At 42.8% G+C, this 22423-nt stretch overlaps 1 protein-coding gene across 1 annotated transcript in view; it reads left to right on the plus strand.

The window, feature by feature from the left end:
- Positions 1 to 484: 484 nt before the first annotated feature.
- The window catches only part of ZFHX3 (zinc finger homeobox 3), a 428452-nt gene continuing 406513 nt past the window's right edge, over positions 485 to 22423 (plus strand). The window contains exon 1 of the mRNA XM_082436143.1: positions 485 to 1513. The gene's annotated coding sequence lies outside the window, so the exon portion shown is untranslated. The remainder of the gene's footprint in view (positions 1514 to 22423) is intronic.

Consider the following 22423-nt stretch of genomic DNA (forward strand, 5'->3'; position numbering starts at 1 on the left):
TTTCCGAGGGAGGATATGGTAGTGGCTTCAGTAGAATGGTTATTTGGGGGAAGAAAGTGAGAGGAGCAGGAATTAAAAAGTCCAAAAGGGAGATTCATCTGTATTTGTAACATTTTATTGCCAAAAAATAGATATAAAGCAGAGATGAAAAAATATTAAAAATTGTAAAATTGGGGTGCTTAGTACCTAGGTATTTATTAGATTATTCTCTGTACTTTTCTGATTGGTTAGAATATATCAATAGGAAAGAAAGAATAGGAAATAATAAACACGTGCCTTGAAGTCAAATAATCCTGGGTTCAAATCTCCTCCAACACTTACCAGTTGTGTTGTGTTAGGTGGTTTCCTTAACATCTCTGGACCTCAGTTTCACCATGTGTAAAATGGGAATGATATTGCTTACTTTGAAAGGCTGGTGTCAAGACTGAATGTGATGATGTATATAGAGCCCCAGCATAATGCCCCTAATAGGTGCTCAAAAATAGTAGTTGTTACTGTAATTCAGTGTGGTTCTCAACCGGGGACAGTCCCTGCCCCATGGGAGACATTCGGCAATGTCTGGAGGCGTTGCCACAGATACGGGGTTGGGGAGATGCTAATGCCATCTAGTTGGTAGAGGCCATGGCTGCTGCTAAACATCCTCCAGTGCACAGGATAGTTCCCCCCACTCCCACAACAAAGAATTATTCAGCCCCAAGTCTCAATAGTGTGGAGGCTGAGAAGCCCTGCTCCAGCCCAAGGTCACCCAGAACTTGAACCAGGCCTCAAGTGGAGTTGAATGTTTTTGCCTCTAAAACATATACGGTTATTAGACCGTGATCTTTCTATTAAGTTACTAGAGTAACTGGTGATGGATATTTACTCTCCTTCTAGCCAATCAGCTTCACACTGGGTAAAACTTAATATGTCACTGAGCAGAACAAAGGCTGGGCATATAGAAGTTCTTCATAAATATGTTTTGAATGAATGAGTCAATCAGTCCTTTAATGAATGAGTGCAACCTCTTAAATCGTGAAGATCTAGTCACTATTCTTGACATGATGTCTCTGTTTCCCGTTCATTTAAAATGAGGACCTGCTCAGTTTTTATTTTCATATAAAGAGAAGAACCAAAAAATGAGTCAGAAGTTCTCAGAGCCTTGTAGCCCATCTCAGAGGGGTCCTCTGACAACTCTGGGCTCTTCCTCCAATGGTCCTTGTCAGGACACCTCTGGAATTTGCTGAGATACACAACGTTTCAGCTTCAACTGATCATGGCCACACAAAGTAAAGTGAGGAATTGACCTAAAGATGATGAGAGTAATTATGACACTTAAATTTGACTTGATTCTAGCACAGCTTGTGGAAAGCACTTATTCTTCTTTTGATGACGCATCAGGACTACATACAATTTCTTGCAACTCTTTACTTTCGCTTTGTCCTAGGCACCGATTTGGGAACCCAGACATTGTGGTTGCTCAGAGGACGACTTTGAACCCCTGCTATCATCGTCTTCATCGTCAGTTTTAGAGAGGGTAAGTACCGCTTCTTTCTGAACTCATTTTTTCTAATGTTTGCTTTGGCATCCCTGAAGCTCTCCACCAATGGCTTCAAAAGGTTTAAAAATTTCCGAAATAATCCAGACATGTTCTAGTTTCTCCTTATGTGCATATGTGTCCAACAGGACTTGAAGGAGAAGAAAGTGACCGAACCACACAGTATAGTGAATACAAAAGGCACTATGACCAGACTTTGCTTCTAGTCCTAACTTCCACTTATAACTGGCTGTGTGACCTTGAGAAGGTTTCTTAATCCCTCAATTTCTTCATCTTCAAAATGAGAAATTTGGGCTGGATTATTCTGAAGGTATTTCCCTAAACTCTTTAATATTGTACTCACGTGGAGATTGAAAAGCACTGATTTAAAGCAGTTACTTCCAAAATATCATGGGCAATCCTTCTGCTTCTATCACTGGAGTGCTTACTAAAAATGTACCGTCCCAAGCCCCTTCCAGATCTACCAAGTGAGAATCTTGAGGCTGAAGAGCAGACATCTGCCTTTTTAACAAACTCTTGAGGTGAATTGGATGCACAGTAATGTTCGACAGTCATTGCCCTAACTATTGAAAGCATTGTTCTGGTCACATGTACATTCAGTTCTGTGAGACGTGATGAACTAGTCCTGAGCCAGGCAGAAACTGGCTGGAATCGTCTTGTATTTGCAGTAGCGTTAACAAGGTCAGCATCTGATGGCCGTTTTACCCTTTGTTTCTTGGCTCTGTACCTTCCCTTTGGCACAGTCCTCCACTCAGTGGTTCATTGGCCAGATCTAGGTGTCTTGTGTAGGCTTCTTGGCTCTCCTCCCCTTGGCTGCAACTGAATGAGAGTAAAATCCTTTAGGAAATGATGGTAAAAGGATGGAATGTGCTCCTAGACTCTATTAAAACAAGATCTTGTCAGTCTTCTTGCTCCCAGAGATTTCATGGTCATCACCTCCTCACTTGCGATAGGCTTCGCCGTTCGTCTTGTTCCCAAGTGTGTCATCACTGTGAAATGACTAAGGGGATGTGGGTTGAGCTAAATCATGTTTGTATGTGGAACGAAGGTGGCAGACTCCTAGAGAGGAGACACCGGTCCAGAGATCCCACATGAGATAGTACCAGACTGTGCTCAGAGATCTGGACCATGAATCAGAAAAGCATTCAGACTGTGCTATAGTTTGATTCTGTTGCCAGTACAGGGTATGTGCCATTTCAGGCTTTCTGTGTTGTGTGCCTAAATCCTCAAGGAATCACAGGCACCCCTAATGAGACTTATGTCTTAAAGGAAAACAAAATCCTGGCTTTGAAATACAAACTGGTCTCCCAATACTGCCTACAGAGACTCCCCACCAGGATCAGACTAATTTCTCAGTGGGGTGACTATTGCTCTTCTCTAGCAGATGCTATTTTCTGGCATCAAATAAAGGGAATTGGAGCTTTAAGAACATAGTGTCGCTGTCGTCTGCTGTGAGTCAGATGTAAAACTCTCCTCCCAAATCACAGGCAAGACGTTGTGTGTGATGTGTTAGGTAAAGTACTAACAAGTGCCCCTTCCTGAGAGAACCACTGGCCCATAAAGAGTGTTCCAGACAACACCCACTGCTGGCTGGGGATGGAGGTGGGCTTTATTTGATTTGGGTTTGATTTATTTGTTTGCCTTGCTTCTAGAACAGCATAACTTGGGTTTAATGTCTCGAATACTGAATCCAATACTTCTAGGTTCACTGACTTGTTATTATTTAGCATTTATGAAGTATATGTCAATGCACTTGGTGCTTTACAATGACTCGTAAAAAGGCATGATCCTGGCCATTGAGCATAAGGTTGCTACCGTTTGAATTACTGCCTGTGTGGAAATGATCACAGGGCAAATCTGGATATCCTTTGTCCCCTAAACAACTAGATATTCTTTTCCATTTTTTAAAAAATTTATTAATTTATTTATTTATGGCTGTGTTGGGTCTTCATTGCTGCACGCAGGCTTTCTCTAGTTGTGGCAAGTGGGGGCTGCTCTTCATCGCGGTGCGCAGGCTTCTCATTGTGGTGGCTTCTCTTGTTGTGGAGCACGGACTCTAGGCGTGCGGGCTCAGTAGTTGTGTCTCGCGGGCTCTAGCATGCAGGCTCAGTAATTGTGGTGCATGGGCTCAGCATCTGGGATCTTCCTGGACTAGGGCTCGAACCCGTGTCCCCTGCATTGGCAGGCGGATTCTTAACCACTGCGCCACCAGGGAAGTCCCCACAACTATATGTTCTGGTTCCTCGTTGCACCTGAGCCCAGACAGAGGTGTGGTAGCTGCTGCTGCCATGTTGATGTCAGCGTCCTCATAACTCGGTGTCCAGCTCCTGACGCTTAGGAAACGCTTAGCAAACATCGATGGATGGATAGATGGATGGATGAGTTGATGGATGGGTGGTTGGATGGATGGATGGAGAACTCTCTAGTCAGTGGACATCTGTAATTTTCTGTTTGTCCCTCCACCCATGGCTTTATTTATGCATTTCACAAACCCTGTGGTTATAGAACTGGCTGACCTGGAAGGAGGGGAACTGTTTCTTCTTAAGTGGCTTTTGGCAGTGAAGATGAGATCAATGTATCTATGAGGTGAACAGAAGCATAATGAGAAACTGATTACTACACTGGCTTTTTCCCCTGGGCCTATGAACATTGGCTCCTTTGTCCTAAACTCAACTTTCCCCTGATCCTTCTGTCCCTTTGAGCTGTCCTCATACAGCTCTCCTTTCCTCATTGTCGAACCTCTTGAGAGATGTTTCTGTACCTGCTGCTTCCTCCCCTTTCTGACCAGACACACGTCCTCTGACCCCTCTCCTTCCCCACCAGTCAGTTGAAGCTGCTTCCTCACAGGTCTGTATTGTTGAACCCAATGCCTCACCTTGGGCCTCCCCTTCCACCTTGTCTGTCACCCCTCATTCTCCACTTTTTCTCTTCCCTTGGCTTCTAGGCCATGCTGCCCTCAGCCCTCCTCCTGTCTTTCTGACCTCATCGTTTCTGGCTTCTCTTCTTATTATCTCTTAATGTTGCCCCAGGTTCTCTCTTCATCACTCTTGCTGTGACTCCACCTTCTCTCCCTTCACATTCTTTGCCATTTTCATGATTAACACTCCATGCTCTGCAGAGTCTCTCCATCGCCAGCTCTAATTCCCTCTCAAGCTTAAATTCCCAGACACGGTCCCTGTACATCTTGCCAGAGCTTCAAATTCTGTGCCTGCACTTCCCCCCTGTATTCTCTTCTCCTCTGGGCTTTGCTCTTTCTCTCCTTTTTTTTTTTTTTTAATTTTATTTATTTATTTATTTATTTATTTATTTATTTATTTATTTTTGGCTGTGTTGGGTCTTCGTTTCTGTGCTAGGGCTTTCTCTAGTTGCAGCAAGCGGGGGCCACTCTTCATCGCAGTGCGCGGGCCTCTCACTATTGCGGCCTCTCACTATCGTGGCCTCTCTTGTTGCGGAGCACAGGCTCCAGACGCGCAGGCTCAGCAATTGTGGCTCACGGGCCTAGTCGCTCCGCAGCATGTGGGATCTTCCCAGACCAGGGCTCGAACCCGTGTCCCCTGCATTGGCAGGTGGACTCCCAACCACTGCGCCACCACGGAAGCCCTTTGCTCTTTCTCTTAATGAGACTCCATTCTGTCTGTCATTCGGGTTGGAACCTTGCATCATCTTGGCCCTTCATATCCATTGCTCTGTCTGTCCTTCCTCCACAGCGTCTCTCCCAGCCTCTCTGTGCCCACGGTCCCTGCTCAGCCCCAGCCTTTGCGGCCTGTCCTTGTGGTCCTATCGGCACCTCTAAGTCAGCCTTTCCACCTTGAGTCTTTTCTCCTTCCAGGCCGTAATAGTCACAATGGCAATTTTATTTTCCTAAAAGCATAGCTTTCATTATGTCCCGTTTGTGCTGAAAAACCTTTGATGGCTCTACATTGGGTATTCGACTCCTTCCTGCCCAGGAGCTAAAAATAATCTCCTCCCAACTAAACTGCCTTGTTTTGTTTTTTTTTTCTTTACATATCTTTTTTTTTAGTACTTATTACTAACCAACTAGTTCTCTAAGCTCATTTCCCCGCCCCTCACTGACCCCCAAAGAAATAAAGACGTGTGTGTGTTTTACTCTTGTTTCTAACTTATTCCTGTGTGTTTTCACCTGGAGTAGCCAGTCTCCCAGAAGGGACGTGGAAGTAGAGCATTCTGTTGGGTTCTACACTTAAATAGGGCTCATGGTGTGTGACTAAGAGTGAGGCTCTGGGGGTCATTCTGCCTGGGTTCAAATCCTGTCATCCTGAACATGTAATTTATCTCCCTGAGGCTTGGTTTCCTCACCTATACAATAGGCTAATAATTGTATGTATGCCGTAGGATTATTACGGTGACTAAGTGAGGTAATGCACAGAAGAGGTTTAGAGCCACACTTGTCACCTGGCAGTGCTCTGTGTTAGCTGTTGTTATTACCATCGTCGTTACTGTTTTATCATGCTTGCAGCATGACGTTATCTACAGCTTAATTATTCACTGTTTGGCACAAGAGACTAACTTGGGAATTATACACAACTGGTGAATTAATATCCTGAGTACTTCCAGTAAGACATCAGGCTAATAATTTTTGGTACTTTAGATAACCCATGATGGGTCCCAAAGGATCCTGAAATCAAGAGCCTACATTTTCCCTAGTAAGAATGAACTTTTTTTTTTTTTTTTTGAGTTTTATCTGTCTGTAGTTTAACATAGCAGCTTCCCCGGCTAGAGAACTGGAAGTTGAACTGAAGAAGGAAGGAAAGTCCTGCTGACACAGAAAGTCTCTGGTTCATCACACGTGAGGTAACACACATGTCTCAGATTGTAGATGAGACCAAGGACCTGGCAAAGGTGGCAAAAGACCAACTGTAGGAAGAAAGAAGGGCTATCTTAGAGGAAGTTTTAAAAAAGCAATGTGAAATATAGAAGTTGATTCTAAAAAATAAAGACATTAAAATGAGGGTTAAAACTGTTCAGGTAGGTGGTTGCATAACATTGTGAATGTAATTAATGCCACTGAATTATACACTTAAAAATGATTAAAATGGCAAATTTTATGTTATATATATTTTACATAATAAAAAAGTAATCAATACATACACCAAAAAAGCTAGACAGCTAAAATTTATAATAATATTTTTATTTGAGAAATGTATTTCCGTATGACAGAGCTGCTTATGTCAGCTTGGTGTTCATTAAGTACCTACAGTTTACAAGCACTCTGCTTGGCACATCATACTATGATAAGTAGCTATTTTTTATGCATTAGTACTGAAGTCTTTATTACTATTAATGAAAGAATGATATCATACACAAAAGAGTAAATGGCCATTAATGCAATCACCACAGACTTGTGGGCAAAGACATCTATCTTAGTTAAAAGAAAAGAAAATTAGCTTCAAAATTGTTTGAAAAGTATCTTCTGCTTTAAACACTGAAGAATGAGCCAAGTAGCTCCTGTATTATCATTATGATGCATAAAAGAACCTATATTTTTTTTTTCCCACCTAACCCTGCGTTAATTCAGTCTAACAACAATCACTAAAGAGGTGTGCAAATAAACAACAAAGTCTCTCGTAAGTAACAGCAGATCCTTGGATCATGTGGTGGCATCAAGCTCACTCATTGAGAACTGGTACAACTTCCTGGTTGCTTTTGAACTCTTCCACATATCTAGGGAGAGGAAGGGTCAGTGACTCTGGCTGATGTAAATGATCATCTTAGAATCTGTTCCTAGCTGTCTTTCCCCAGTTGGAAGACAGGAAAAAAAAAAAAGAAAGAAAAAGAGCAAAAGTAGTGATAGAACAGACAGCTTCTTTTTTTTTTTAATTTTTTAATTTAATTTTATTTTTTTATACAGCAGATTCTTATTAGTCATCCATTTTATCCACATCAGTGTATACATGTCAATCCCAATCTCTCAATTCATCACACCACCACCCCCACCCTGCGCCGCTTTCCCCCCTTGGTGTCCATACGTTCGTTCTCTACATCTGTGTCTCTATTTCTGCCCTGCAAACAGGTTCAGCTGTACCATTTTTGTAGGTTCCACATATATGCGTTAATATACGATATTTGTTTTTCTCTTTCTGACTTACTTCACTCTGTATGACAGTCTCTAGATCCATCCACGTCTCAACAAATGACCCAATATCGTTCCTTTTTATGGCTGAGTAATATTCCATTGTATATATGTACCACATCTTCTTTATCCATTTGTCTGTCGATGGGCATTTAGGTTGCTTCCATGACCTGGCTATTGTAAATAGTGTTGCAGTGAACATTGGGGTGCATGTGTCTTTTTGAATTGTGGTTTTCTCTGGGTATATGCCCAGTAGTGGGATTGCTGGATCATATGGTAATTCTATTTTTAGTTTTTTAAGGAACCTCCATACTGTTCTCCATAGTGGCTGTATCAATTTACATTCCCACCAACAGTGCAGGAGGGTTCCCTTTTCTCCACACCCTCTCCAGCATTTGTAGATTTTCTGATGATGCCCATTCTAACTGGTGTGAGGTGATACCTCATTGTAGTTTTGATTTGCATTTCTCTAATAATTAGTGATGTTGAGCAGCTTTTCATGTGCTTCTTGGCCATCTGTATGTCTTCTTTGGAGAAATGTCTATTTATGTCTTCTGCCCATTTTTGGATTGGGTTGTTTGTTTTTTTAATATCGAGCTGCATGAGCTGTTTATATATTTTGGAGATTAATCCTTTGTCCATTGATTCATTTGCAAATATTTTCTCCCATTCTGAGGGTTGTCTTTTTGTCTTGTTTATGGTTTCCTTTGCTGTGCAAAAGCTTTGAAGTTTCATTAGGTCCCATTTGTTTATTTTTGTTTTTATTTCCATTACTCTAGGAGGTGGATCAAAAAAGATCTTGCTGTGATTTATGTCAAAGAGTGTTCTTCCTATGTTTTCCTCTAAGAGTTTTATAGTGTCCGGTCTTACATTTAGGTCTCTAATCCATTTTGAGTTTATTTTTGTGTATGGTGTTAGGGAGTGTTCTAATTTCATTCTTTTCCATGTAGCTGTCCAGTTTTCCCAGCACCACTTATTGAAGAGGCTGTCTTTTCTCCATTGTATACCCTTGCCTCCTTTGTCATAGATTAGTTGACCATAGGTGCGTGGGTTTACCTCTGGGCTTTCTATCTTGTTCCATTGATCTATGTTTCTGTTTTTGTGCCAGTACCATATTGTCTTGATTACTGTAGCTTTGTAGTATAGTCTGAAGTCAGACAGCTTCTTATAGTGGGAAGAAGAATAAAGCAGAGTTATGAAGCTGGGCAGGCTATAATTTGATTAAACTTGATTTGATATAGCAACAATGAAAAACTTTGGTAGACACAATAATTTGTTTTTATTGTAAAATGTAATATGTATTTGGAAGAGTACATATATACAGTTTAAAGTATAATCGTAAAGCAAACAAGTATGTAAATCACCTCCCAGGTCAAAGCATGGAACATTGCCCGCCTCTCAGAAACCCCAGTCCCCACTGTGAATTCCTTCTTGGTCATAACCTCCTTCTCCAATAGAGGTAGACATTTTCTTGGATTTTATGGCAATCATTTCCTTGCTTTTCTACAGGGTTTTTTTGTTTGTTTGTTTTGTGTTTTTTCATTTTCATCTGGCTTCATTTTATTTTCATTACATTGTAATATTTCACTGTCCAAATAGAATGTAAAGTAGCCTTGTTGATGGATACATGGTTGCTGCTGTGAACATTCTTATGTGTCCTGTACACATGCTCACAGATTTCTCTCAGGTGGTGCTTCTTGTACTTGAGAGCTCATCACCACCACGCAGAGTTCACAGGTGGCAGGGCCCCACCCTCAGAATGTCTGATTCAGTGGAAGTGGCGTGGGATCTGAGAGTTTACACTTCTAACAGGTTCCCAAGTGATGCTGATACTGCCAGCCAGGGCTGGGACAACACTTTGAGAACCACTACTTTAAGTTATGGAAAGGGATTTGCTGGGTCAAGGGATGTGCATCTTTTCAGCTTTACTAATTAATGCAAAACCAATTTCCAAGGTAGTGTCATACATTCCCACCAGAAGTGTATGTGTTCCATTGTTCTGTTACACCCACGCTAACACTTATTATTATCAGACTTCAATTTTTGCGAAGCTCGTGGCTATGGACTTTTTCTCTCCTTGTGGTTTTGATTTGCATTACCTTAATTCCAGTGACTTGAACATTGATTGGTCATTTCAATTTCTTTTTTTGTGAAGTGCCTATTCAAGTCTTTTGCCCATTTTTCTATGGATTATCTGTCTGCCTTTTTCTTACCAATATGTCAGGACTATTAATTGAAAAGGCTACAAAAATTTTTTCATTGATATTTAAAACGTAAAGAAATCTTAGTATAGTTGAATATCTTCTCTAGTAATAGGAAGAGTAGGTACAGAAGAGAGTTCTTTAGATAGCCTCTCTTTTGCAAATGGCTTGAAAGAAATAAGTTAAGGACTTTTTCTCCAAACAAGCTACTGACTGTAGAGGCAAAACCACATAGAAGAAATATCAGCATTCTTCATACGTTCACTGAAAATGTGTCTGTAAGCACAAGACCATCTTTAAACAGTAATAATGCAACTGAAATAGATCATTCAAAGAAAGGAGACCTATTATTGAGGCCAACATGGCCATCTACACTTGTTAGCTTGTCTCTGAAGAACAAAATTCTGAGCAGCAAAAGCTTAAAGCGAATGAAATTGTATCCAACTCTCAATCTAATGAAAATGCTTCGGGCTCTGGGCCAGAGAATAGATTTGGACCACGGATGTGACTTTTTTCAGGATCTTAAATTTAAATGGCTGAATTATTTTTAAAGTATCATCCTACTCAGTCTTTTGGAATAGAAACGTGTTTTTTCAATTTAAAAAGAAAACATCATTTCAACATAAGGATGGAATGCAACATCTTTTTCTAGAAAAGCAGATACTTCATTCTAGTGCATGCTCAGCACGAAGTAATGATACATATTATAGCCTCCCTCAACCCACGAAAAACACACACACACACACACACACGCATACAAATGTACACAGAGACACATGTACATAGTGTGCACACACAAAAAAACACACATACACACACATATATTAAATATACACACATAACATGCACACACACACAGTTTGTGCCTAGAATACTCGAAACAAATATGCATGTACATCAATTTAGCATAAAGGGACGTATCTTCCACTCTGAAAATGCTAAATATTGTATCTTGAAGACATTTATAACACTCAGTTTCTCAACCAGTCAAGAACAAAGGAGCCATTTTAGAATTACTAGTTTGTGTAAAACTTAATTATCTAGGAACTGACGTTAGTTGCTAGAGAGGGAAAGTTTACCTCTAATTGTTTATTTTAAGGATGTCATGCCTGCATAATACATAGAATTGTTTTAAGTACAAGCATTTAAAAGGAAAGATGTTGTTATGGCCCGCGTGCTCATTCATTCTCTCTGTCTCTGTCTCTGTCTCTCTCTCTCTCTGTCTTTCTTGCTCACTTGGTCTTGCCCTCACTCTCTTACATAAATAAGGTAGTATTAACAGTATGTATAATTAATACAACATTGTAAATCAACTATACTTCAATAAAATAAATTTTTTTAAAAACAGTAAGTGTGGACTAATTAAGAGATCTGCTCAGATGGGAAAGACCACCCCCCCTTCCGTAAAAGTCATAATCAAACTGCTTCCGAAAGCTTGCTCACTGCCCACCCCCATGTACCTCAGGGCTCAGTGGGTGGCAGTGGCCCCACTGGCTCCATATGGACCCAGTCAGCCCTGACTCTATTCCCAGTGCATTTACCTCCAGACTTCTTGTCCTCGGCCCTGTGCTCACAGCTCCAACCTCGATGGGGAGATGCTGCTAAGGAACACAGATTCATCTCTGACTTAGGAGCCCACCACTGGCCATGCCCCTTCCTCCAAGACCCTGGCAACGAGGAGGGAGCCAGACCCCAGCGAGGACTGGATGCTGCCAGCAGGGCCTCACATTCAGGGCGCTTTACTTCTGGGCCCTCCATGGACCACCGTGGACCAGCTCTCTCTTTGAATGTCACAACTCTGGGGCTTGGAATCAAGAGACAAATGACAACCTGTCAGCCTGGGAAGGCCCCCTGGCCAAGGTGCCCTGCTTACCAGGACCATCACCAAGAACCTTGGCTGGGAAGCGTAGGACAGCTCACAGGGATGTGGGCCTTCTCGCTATACTCTTGGAGGAGACAGGGCAGTGACCTCCGTGCCACAGTCACAGTGTCTGCCAGCCTTCAGCGGCCTGAAGTATCTCCAATCATGTTCCAAACCCAAGGATCCAACCCTCTTGAAGTGCACAGATCTAAAGAAGCAGGACAAGTTCATCTGTCATAAGTTCTCACCTTGCAGGACCTTTTACCCTCTCTTCTTACCCTTTCACTTTTTCAATTTTCAAGACCTCAAAGTAGTTGGGGTATGAGACTGCCACCTGCCTGCTCATTGCAGAGCTCTGGGGACCTGTTTTAGAACACTGAGATCATCACTAAAGGCTACAATCAGGAGGGTATAATTCAGAAGGTTCTGAAAGAGCCCATGTAGGGTCCAGTTTTGGACTATACATATTCCCCCGAACTTGCCTCTGCCCCGGAAGAGTTCTGAATGGGGTCTTCCACCTTTTTCTCTGCAATGTCCTTGAACACATCCTTGCTTATTGACATAACCTCATCTCAGACGGTCATTTCATTTGTGACATCTCTTGATTTATTCACATATTTATCTATTCATCCAAGAAACATAGGTTAAGTGCGTGCTGCTTACCTGACACAGTGCTGAGAATAGGAATCTAAAGATGAACTAAATATACTCCCTTCCCTCAAGGAGCTTACAGCTTGCAGGAGGAGACAGATGAGTAAATCAACAATGAGAGAACAAAGTGGCAAGTGCTGTTGGCTCTGGGGGAAGTGGAGACAGAAGCTTCTATATCGGTTATCATGTCCACGCAAGTAGCGTTTGATTACCCACAGTGTCGTGCTCCTGACACCCATCCTTTCTTCACAAGGTTTCCAGGGATAGATCGCTGAGCTAACCAGTTGCTCCAGGTCACACCAGTGTGGACCAAGGGTCATGTTGATGTGGGTGGCTTTGACCTCTACCTACAATTTTAGGACCTCCATACTCACTCAAAATTTCCCCCAGGTGGGAAATAACCAGGGAGGGGGATGCCACATGTGCTCACATAAGTCCTCTGAGCCTCCACTGGTCTCTGAGTGCTCCGCCACGTGTGTCTCCTTATGAGTGTGCCTCGTGCTGCCACTGTCCAGGCTGCTGTGAGGGCACATGGCTGCTGTCCCTGCAAAGGTACTGCCTCCTGTCATTCCCAAAGCTGGTGGCATTGCTGTCTGCCAGTTTCTCCCTTGTGCCCGAGCTGGCGATGTCCCACATCACTGTGCCAGTCACTAGGGGAACCTCCTGAAACTGGAGCTGATATGGCCATGAGAACTCAGGCCTACTTCAGGTTGAAATTTCCCAGTTCTACCTTCCCATTTCTACCCTTTGCCATGGCCATCACCTAGAAACAACCACATTGCCAATGGAGAATCCCTTTCCTTCACTTTTGTTCCACACTTAATCACCTTGATCCCAAATGCTCCTAGCTACCGTGTCCTATCACTCAAAAAGGAGTTGTGTGAAAGTCATTCTTGAACCTTTCACTTGTCACCAGGACTTAGCCCTGTGTCCTGGGCTTTGGCCTGGAAGAAGGAGGAAAGAAGGCTCATCTTCACAGTGGGAGGTAGCCCATGTCCTAAATCAAAGGGTCATCTACCCACCCCTTTGATGACCACATCATTCTTCTTGAGTCAAGCTTTATGTGCCTGACCCTCTCCTTGGGGCGAATACTTTTCTAGAAGATTCCTTCGTCTGCCACTCAAAAATATTCCCAGCACAGCTTTCCACAGCTCTCCATCCCAGAAGTGTGGGAATCCCTGTGGGATATTGCTCTTAAGTTGTAGAGCTCTGTTCACGTGACAGACAATGTTTCCCGGTATTCTTTGGGCTCCTTCACTTATCAATTCAGATATTCTCACATATCCTCTAAAGAAGAGGCAACTTAATAATGGGGGGTCCCCAGAAACCAAGAAGAATTGCAGATCCAGAAGCACCAACTTTTATTGGACCAATGGTACCACTTCCCATTCCCCACAGGGACCAACACATCCAAGGTAGCGTTCATGAGTGACCCACACTGAAAATGATCTAAGAGCCCATATCCTTTCTCACCCTTTCTTTCAAGGGAGGGCAGCCTTGCATGGTGCAGTTACTTCTAAGAGCTCCTGGCCATGAGCGTAGCATTCAAACCTGGTACTTGAAGGGAGGGGGCTTCACATCCAGCTGAGACTGAGTGCTTAAGGAACTCTAACATCCTGAGCTTCCGTGCATGCCACTTCAGCAACGACTTTTCTGGCTCCTAGAGGGCTTTTCTTTTTAACTAATTCCAGATAAGTAAGGTAGTTGCTAACAGTTGGATTCTGGATGAGTGAGATGTTGCATAAATCCAGATTAAACCACTGAACAGACTGTACCCGAAAAGCACATTGTGTTAGATGCTTCTGTGTATCCATTGTGATCTTTTTCTATGCCTATAGAATGATGGAATTGCTGAAGCAGAACCCTGATGAAAGCTATTCACAATTTAGCATTTACCATCATATGGAAATGTCAATTCCATCTACCAAAGAGAATATTACAGGCATGTTCAATATAAAATGCAAATATAATAGCTTTGTGGGCCGGATATGTCAGCTGTGTTTCACTTAAACCTATTACCTTGGCAGATTAAATACAGTTCCAGATCTTTTGCAAGGAGGCTATTCTGATGAAGTTACATCTTATATCAGCTTTTGTGGCTCATCAGTTCAATTGGATATGAGTAGAATGGGAACAAAAATGGGTGAGGAATAAGACTGAGTGGGACACAGCCATGGAAAAATAGGAGGATCTGCCCCACAGACCTTCCCTACCCACTAAGGAATGTTACTATTGGCTCAAGGATAAATCTCAGCAATTTGTAGCAAAGATTTATCTCTTAGGTGATGAAATAGGTGAGGATCCACCAATTCTCACCAGGCCTGCCTCACCACTTCCAAATCTTGCTACCTGCTTGTGTAACCCAACTCAGCTGAGCAGAGGTGGGCCCAGCCCGTGCTATGATGCTGACTTCAGCTTGGCACTTCTGTAGCTATTTGGGGCACCCAGCTCCCTTAACTGAACTCAACGGTAGTAGAACCCTCTCTCATTTGACCACACACTCCACACTCTGACCTCAGTTTCACCTTTAAACTCATGCACACATCATACCTTGTCTTGCTAATGCTGCTGTCCTGCTGCATACAACTTCTCTCTTAAATGCCAGAAAATCCCCATCATTTCATGGTGCCACCCAGTTCCTGCAAGGGCTTCCCCTGGACTGCCCTGTCTCACCTCCCACCCCACACCAATGGAAAGGTTGCTGGCTCCTGGAACAGCCCACTTTGAGCCACCACTCAATAAGACAGGCTTGGTGGAAATTAACCAGCCCCGTACACTTTGTCCAGCACAGTTCTCTTGTCCCATCATTGCATGATCAGTTATAAGCTTTGGGGGTTATACAACCAGCAGCGTTTCCCTGTGGACTTTTCTGAGAGAGCATCTTGCAAATTACTGCATAGAACTGCAGAAATACTTGATCCTTTTTAAAAAGAGCATTCCTCTGTAGCTTCTATGATCCTTTTTGCTTTGTCTTACACTGATATGCAGTGAATGTTATTCCTTGATAGCTATTTATATTTGTAGTAAAAAAAAAAAATGAAGAAATCATGCTCAGTAGTTCCTGCTCTAAAATATTCTACTTGGCTAATGCACGGCAAGCACTGAGTCTTTCTGCCAAAGAAGATAGTAACCCACAGAGCAATGGTTTCTGGGCTATTGGGGTGAGAAAGGTGGGTGTGGTAGACAGTTGATAGTTGTGGAAAGAAGTTCTAGAAGGGAAATCTGGGCATGCAGGACTTGACTGCATAGTTGTGAACTGAGTTCCAGAGAGCTGGGTTCTCCTTTTGATTCTGTCCCAACTAGCTATGTGATGCTGTACTGGTTGAATCGTACTCAGCTGATTTTCTCCTCTACACAATGAGGTGGTTGACCTAGAGAGGTTTTTCAACTCCAATCTTCTATGACACCATGAACATGCATTACCCAGAAGTCAGAGCAGATGGTTAGTTAGGAAGCTAGAAAACTGTAACAAAAGCAACAATTACCAACTTCTATTTTCACAGTGTTTTCTGCTGGACTTTGAGTTCAGCACTTTACATACATGACCTCATTTAATCCTCACAGACATTTCTGAAGGTTGGTATCATGCTCTTTATTTCACAGAAGAGGGAACAGTTCTCAGCACCGTTACCCAATTTTGTTAGGATCATAATAATAAATAACAGAGATTCCAATCCTGCTGGAACCAACTCCACACTTACTCATAGTAAGACATAATAAGAGGTTCCAGACCCTTCTCTTATCACTCCCATTATCTGAAATTTTGCCATGCTTCTCTTCTCTTTATACTCTGAATTCTTAATTTATCCCCTTTCCTGGCTGCTCAAATGCATGTCTGTGTCTTTGGCTTGTGTGAAAGAGTAGCATAGTTTTAGCATAGAGTTCTGCATCCATTCTTTGCACCAAGATGGGGATCAATAAGGAAACAGCAAAAACAAATTTCTAAGCAGTTGCTTGCAGTATGAAATGTAAATGAAGATATGACCCAGAGAGGCCAAGATTTAGCTCAAAAGAATAGCTTTATAAGACAGTCGTGTAGGGACTTCCCTGGTGGTGCAGTGGTTAAGAATCTGCCTGCCAGTGCAGGGGACACGGGTTTGAGCCCTGGTCCGGGAAGATCCCACATGCCACGGAGCAACTAAGCCCATGCGCCACAACTACTGAGCCTGTGCTCCAGAGCCCGCGAGCCACAACTACTGAGCCCGTGTGCCACAGCTGCTGAAGCCCACATGCCTAGAGCCCGTGCTCTGCAACAAGAGAAGCCACCGCAATGAGAAGCCTGCGCACCACAACGAGGAGTAGCCCCCGCTCGCCACAACTAGAGAAAGCCCACGCGCAGCAACAAAGACCCAGTGCAGCCAAAAATAAATAAATAAAAATAAAATAATAAAAGTTTAAAAAAAGAGAGACAGGGCTTCCCTGGTGGTGCAGTGGTAAAGAATCTGCCTGCCAATGCAGGGGACACAGGTTCGAGCGCTGGTCCGGGAAGATCCCACATGCTGTGGTACAACTAAGCCTGTGCGCTACAACTACTGAGCCTGTGCTCTAGAGCCTGCGTGCCACAACTACTGAAGCCCGCATGCCTAGAGCCCGTGCTCTGCAACAAGAGAAGCCACCACAATGAGAAGCCCACGCACCACAACGAAGAGTAGCCCCTGCTCACCACAACTAGAGAAAGCCCGCGCGTAGCAACAAAGACCCAGTGCAGCCAAAAATAAATAAATGAAAATAAAATAATAAAAGTTTAAAAAAAGAGAGACAGGGCTTCCCTGGTGGTGCAGTGGTAACGAATCCGCCTGCCAATGCAGGGGACACGGGTTCGAGCGCTGGTCCGGGAAGATCCACATGCCGTGGTACAACTAAGCCTGTGCGCTACAACTACTGAGCCTGTGCTCTAGAGCCTGCGTGCCACAACTACTGAAGCCCGCATGCCTAGAGCCCGTGCTCTGCAACAAGAGAAGCCACCACAATGAGAAGCCCACACACCACAACGAAGAGTAGCCCCTGCTCACCACAACTAGAGAAAGCCCACGCGCAGCAATGAAGACCCAGTGCAGCCAAAAATAAATAAATTAAATAAATAAATTTATTTAAAAAAGAGAGACAGTCATGTAAAATCCTCTTCATATGGACAGAGATGCCTAACATGAGTCTATTTTAATTTTGGGGAGGCCACCTTTGAATCATAAACATCGGAAGGTGGCAGTGGGAGACTTCTCCTAGCTGGTGACAGAGTTTAAATTCTCTCCCAGCCTTTGCATCTCATCACAGCAAACCAGTTTTGTTTCTTTGAGAAAAATGCACCACCCCATCCGCAACAATCAGACAACTTCTAGCAAGTGGCAATTACTTATATGAAGGGTTCCAAGAAAGTGAAGGTGAGGTGATCCTTTGCCAGAAAGAAGTTTTGCACAAATTAAAGAATGGACTCCAAAGTCAAAACTGTGCTGTGAACAAGGTCATCCTAATCTCTATTTGCAGATAAGCAAAACTCTTCTGTTTCATCAATATATACTAGTAGTACAGTCAATTGCATTATTCACAGATTCTGTATTTGCAAATTCACCTACTCACTTAAATTTATTTGTAAGTCCTAAATCAGTACTTGCAGCGCTTTTATAGTAATTGGTGGACCTGTACAGAGAGGCAAAATTTTTGAGTCATCTAATATGCACATCCCAGCTAAGGCTGAATGAGGTAACACTCTGCCTTGTTTCAACTCTACTGTAAACTAGTGTTCTTTTCACTGTCTATTCAGTGTCCTGTTTTTCACTTATTGTGCTTTTGGTTCACTGTTTAAAATGGTGCCCAAGCAGAGTGCTGAAGTGCTGTCTTGTGTTCTTAAGCTCAAAAAGGCTGTGATGTGCCTTAGAGAGCAAACGCATGTACTAGATCAGCTTCAATCAGGCATGGGTTTCAGTGCTATTGAACATGAGTTCAATGCTAATGATTTAACAATACATATTAAATAGGGTGTCTTTAAACAATAATACACATAAAACAAGGTTATGTATTGACCAGTTGACAAGAATACTGTGACCAGAGGCTCAAAGGAACCTAACCCCGTATTTCCCCTAGGAACAATGGTTTAGTTTTTGCTAATTCAAATTCTTTGGTGACTTTATAGAACATAAGTACCAAGAATAATAAGAACCAACCGTCTTTGCAAATTTAGGAATTCCTGACGATGTCTTGAGATATTTCTGGGGACTGCCAGGAGGCTATGGTACTAGTGATTTCATGCCATTTTCTGCTTCATGGGAGATGGGGGCTTACAAAACCATCCTCATTCCTCCTTCTGTGGTGCACATCTTTTCTCACTGTTCAATTCAACCGGTATTAATTGAGTGCTCCAGAATGTAATGCTGCTGGAAGATATGCAAAAGACGCGTTTAGCAGTCTCTGACATCTGGGTTAGGGTTAGGTAAGATTACCTTTGTTGGAAAGACCAGGGTTAAGGTGGCAGATGCAGCCAGGTCAAAAGGAAAGTGGAAACATCTTAGAAATGGCAGGGAAGAGAACAAGCTCTCGGAGGTATAGCCTAAAGGAAACAGGCTATTTTTCTAATAGTAACCTTGAACTGTTAATTTAGTGTTTCCTCCCAGGAACTCTGCAAAGGAAGTTCAGCTTTGGCCAGGGCTTCTAATTAACTCCAAAGTTTCTACCACATCCACAAACACCTAAAGACCACCCCAGTGTTCATTTCTCACCTGACAAAAGTCAAAAAACTGATGTAAGTGAGAATTGCACCATAGGAAATCCTTTTTTCACTATGGGAAATGGTTGCTGTATTTCCCTCAGTTTGATTATTTTGGGGACCTATAACCTTACAGCTAAAAAAATATTATTTATGATACTGAGAATAAAAATAGTAATATTAATTTATTAAGCACACAGTGTATACCAGGACCTGTGCCGGATGCTGGGAATACAGCCTTTAAGTGTCTCACAGTCAAATAGGAGAAACTCACCATTGTAAAACTGGGGTAAATGCCATGAGAGAGGGAGGCAGGGTAGGGGGCTTGTGGCAGCACATGACACAAAGTGGGAGACTTGGGAGGGTGGGTAATGCTTCTTCCTGGAACAGAGTCTTGAAGGTGAAGAAGGAATTGGCCAAATGAAAAAAGTAGAGTTGAACATTCCAGGAGGCGGGAACATTGTATGAAACCCTAGAGGCATGAAAGAGCTATGGGTATTGAATGACCTAGAGCATAGAGCAGGAGATGGAAGAGGTTCAAGAGAGAAGGCTTGGGAGAGGAAAGACCCAGATCATGAGGAGCCTTGAAGGCCAAATTAGGAAAGTGGAATCCACTGAAGGATTTCACAGAAGTGAGCAAAATAATCCCATTTGCACTTTCTCTAGATCAATTAGAAGTAGTACAGAGAATGCACTGTGTGTTAGAAAAGCCACTAGGGAAATAAGCCAAGAGAGGCGCAGTAGGAATATAGTCAAAGAGAGAGGTTAGAAAGCAATTAGGAGAGTAGAGTTGAAAGAACTTGAAGAGCAGTTGACAATGGGGGGAGGGGGAGAGGGAAAAGGGATGCAGAGGAGGAACAGATTTGGGAATGGTGATGAGTTCAGTTCAGGGTGTACTGAGTCGGGGGCACCATGGACCAACCCAAGGAGAGGTCAGCATACAGCCAGATATCTGGGGCTGAGTTCAGGACAGTGGTTTGGGCTGGAGGTTATAATTTGATGACCAGTTCATAGATGACTACTGAAGCCAGGGGCTTACATTTGCACAAATCTAAGTATGTACAGTTGAGAATAGAAGAGAGCCACAGAAACCCTCTTTGGGAGCACTAATATTTAAGGGACTAAAAAGAAGGATGTCTGAGGTGACACCGCCATAAATGAAGGAGGAAATCTAGCATAGAATAGTGTCAGAAATGACAGAGGAGAAGAGTGCCATGGAGGAGGGAGTGGTCAGTGGAATCCAACCATGCCAGGGAGGAAAGCACAGTTTAATTGGGCCTTAATGACCTGAGCAGTTAAATGGGGAAGTAGACATGAAAACAGAGAGCTCTGTGTAGAGATGCAAAAGGGGGTGAAGAAGTAAAGACATGGCACATGTAGACGAGCCTTTGGCTAAACTAGATTTTCAGGGGCAGGAAAGAGATAGGAGCAAATAGCAGAGAGTGGAAAGTTAAGGAGGGTTCCTGCCACTGCCAGTTGGAACTTAGTAGTGGTTCTTAATTGCTGTCAGGGTACAGGGGGCATTTTCAAATTGCACATGACTACAAATTACACAGACTACAAGATGCAAACCTCATAGTGAGGGAGTGAGGTGGGGGGATGATAGAGGATCAAGAATACAGGAAGCATCGGGTCAGGGGTTCTGAAGAGGATTTCCTCTTATGAGACCTATGACAAATGATAAAATGGCAGCAGATGAAGACTCAGAGGCCCCGTGAATGCCTCTTAGTAGCTTTCAACCTCAGGCAATTTCCTCACCTCTCTGAGCCTAGGCTCCTCATCTATAAAATAAGCTAAATACTAACTATCTTGCCTGGTTGTAGTGCGAATTAAACAGGATAATATGTGTGGCGAGCAGCCTGGAAATTGGAAAGCCCTGTGCAATTGTGTGAGAAGACGGGCCCTCTTGCTGCCCTTCACCATCTGCTGAGGCGCTTTTTCCTGTTGAACTTATTTCAGGTGCCGTGGAAAAGCTTTCTTCCAAACTAAAGGCAGGATCTCTCTTTCCTGGGGATTTCTATCTTTTTTTCCTACTCAGTTGCGATGAAGAGTTCTGTTGATAAATAAGAAGAAAAATGTTTTTAAATTTTTTTGATGTTAAAATACTACGAATCACTAATTGTCTTAAAAATTGATGGAGATACACATGAAAAATAGTCAAACATATTCCTTTCTAGATAGTTAATCCTCCCAGTTATAACCGTTGTGAAAAATCTTTGTGGCTCAATCACTACCTTAGATAAAGCTAACATTAGACGCTGCCTGCTAAGATGCCAGTGACCAGCAGACCAGCAGGCCATGCAGATATCCATTTCCTTCCCCTCTTGATTGTTTTGAATTAGCACTTCCCTCTTGGTCCAACAAAACACACACTCCCATGATATTTGCTGTGCAGTTGCTAATATCTATATTTTTTAATTAAAATATTTCACAGAAAGACTGAGCGTTAAAAACATTACAAAATTAACATAAACACCTGTGGTAGTTATTTTAGACTAAAATGAAGACTGCAAACTGGCATGCTATAGGCCAAGGCTGTCCCCACAAATATGCTTTATTTGACCGGTAGAATTTTTAAAAAATAACACTTTATGCCAATATTTCAAAATTGATATTTTTTATATTTAAACATACCAATTTCTATTACCTCTTGGAACATTGGAAGATCAGGCAACACAAGGCAGGGCCTTTATTCCCGTAAATAAAAGTGAGTGGCTGTGTCTCCAGTTCATCCCAAGCCCCACTCCTCCCTATTGCCTCCTCAGGCTGGTACCCACAGATCCCTGGAGAGTTCAGAGTGTGTGACCCCTGGCTTAAAGTCAAACCAGTACAACACAATGGAAGGGGAGAAGTTTGTTTCTAATGATACAGTGGCTAAAATAAAGAAAAAGGAAGCCCAAATACCTGGGGTGGAGTGCCTGATTCTTAGCTCTTAGGCAGCATTCTGTCTGCTTTAGTATGGGGCTCTATAGGAGTGGAAGTTAAATCTTTTCCTTTGTGTACTTCTTTGTATGATAGAGATTAAAATAAAAGCAACTACTTCCTTTGGGAAAGGCCAAAGCATAGCCCAAAAGAAAAATCTGTATTACTTCAAAAGCTGAGGCAACTGGCCAAAAGATTCCAGAAGGCTCTCCCTAGCCTCACAAGGTCAAGAAACTTTGATAACCTGTGACGGCATGGAAAGACATCTGGTAGACCACACTTTACAGTTCGGAAGATAAAGCTCATTCTAAGTTTTATTAACACAGACGTACTGGCCATGGCTGGTCTTTGCCACATAGAAGAAATTCCCAAGCAATGCATTCTTGCGCTCTCATCAAGGGGTCTGTTGGCTGTGGAATTTCCTATTCTCCAGCACCAGAACAGAAAGCAGCCCACCCCCACCCCC

Source organism: Balaenoptera physalus (assembly GCF_965194825.1).
Source record: "Balaenoptera physalus genome assembly, chromosome: 19".
Taxonomy (NCBI): Eukaryota; Metazoa; Chordata; class Mammalia; order Artiodactyla; family Balaenopteridae; genus Balaenoptera; species Balaenoptera physalus.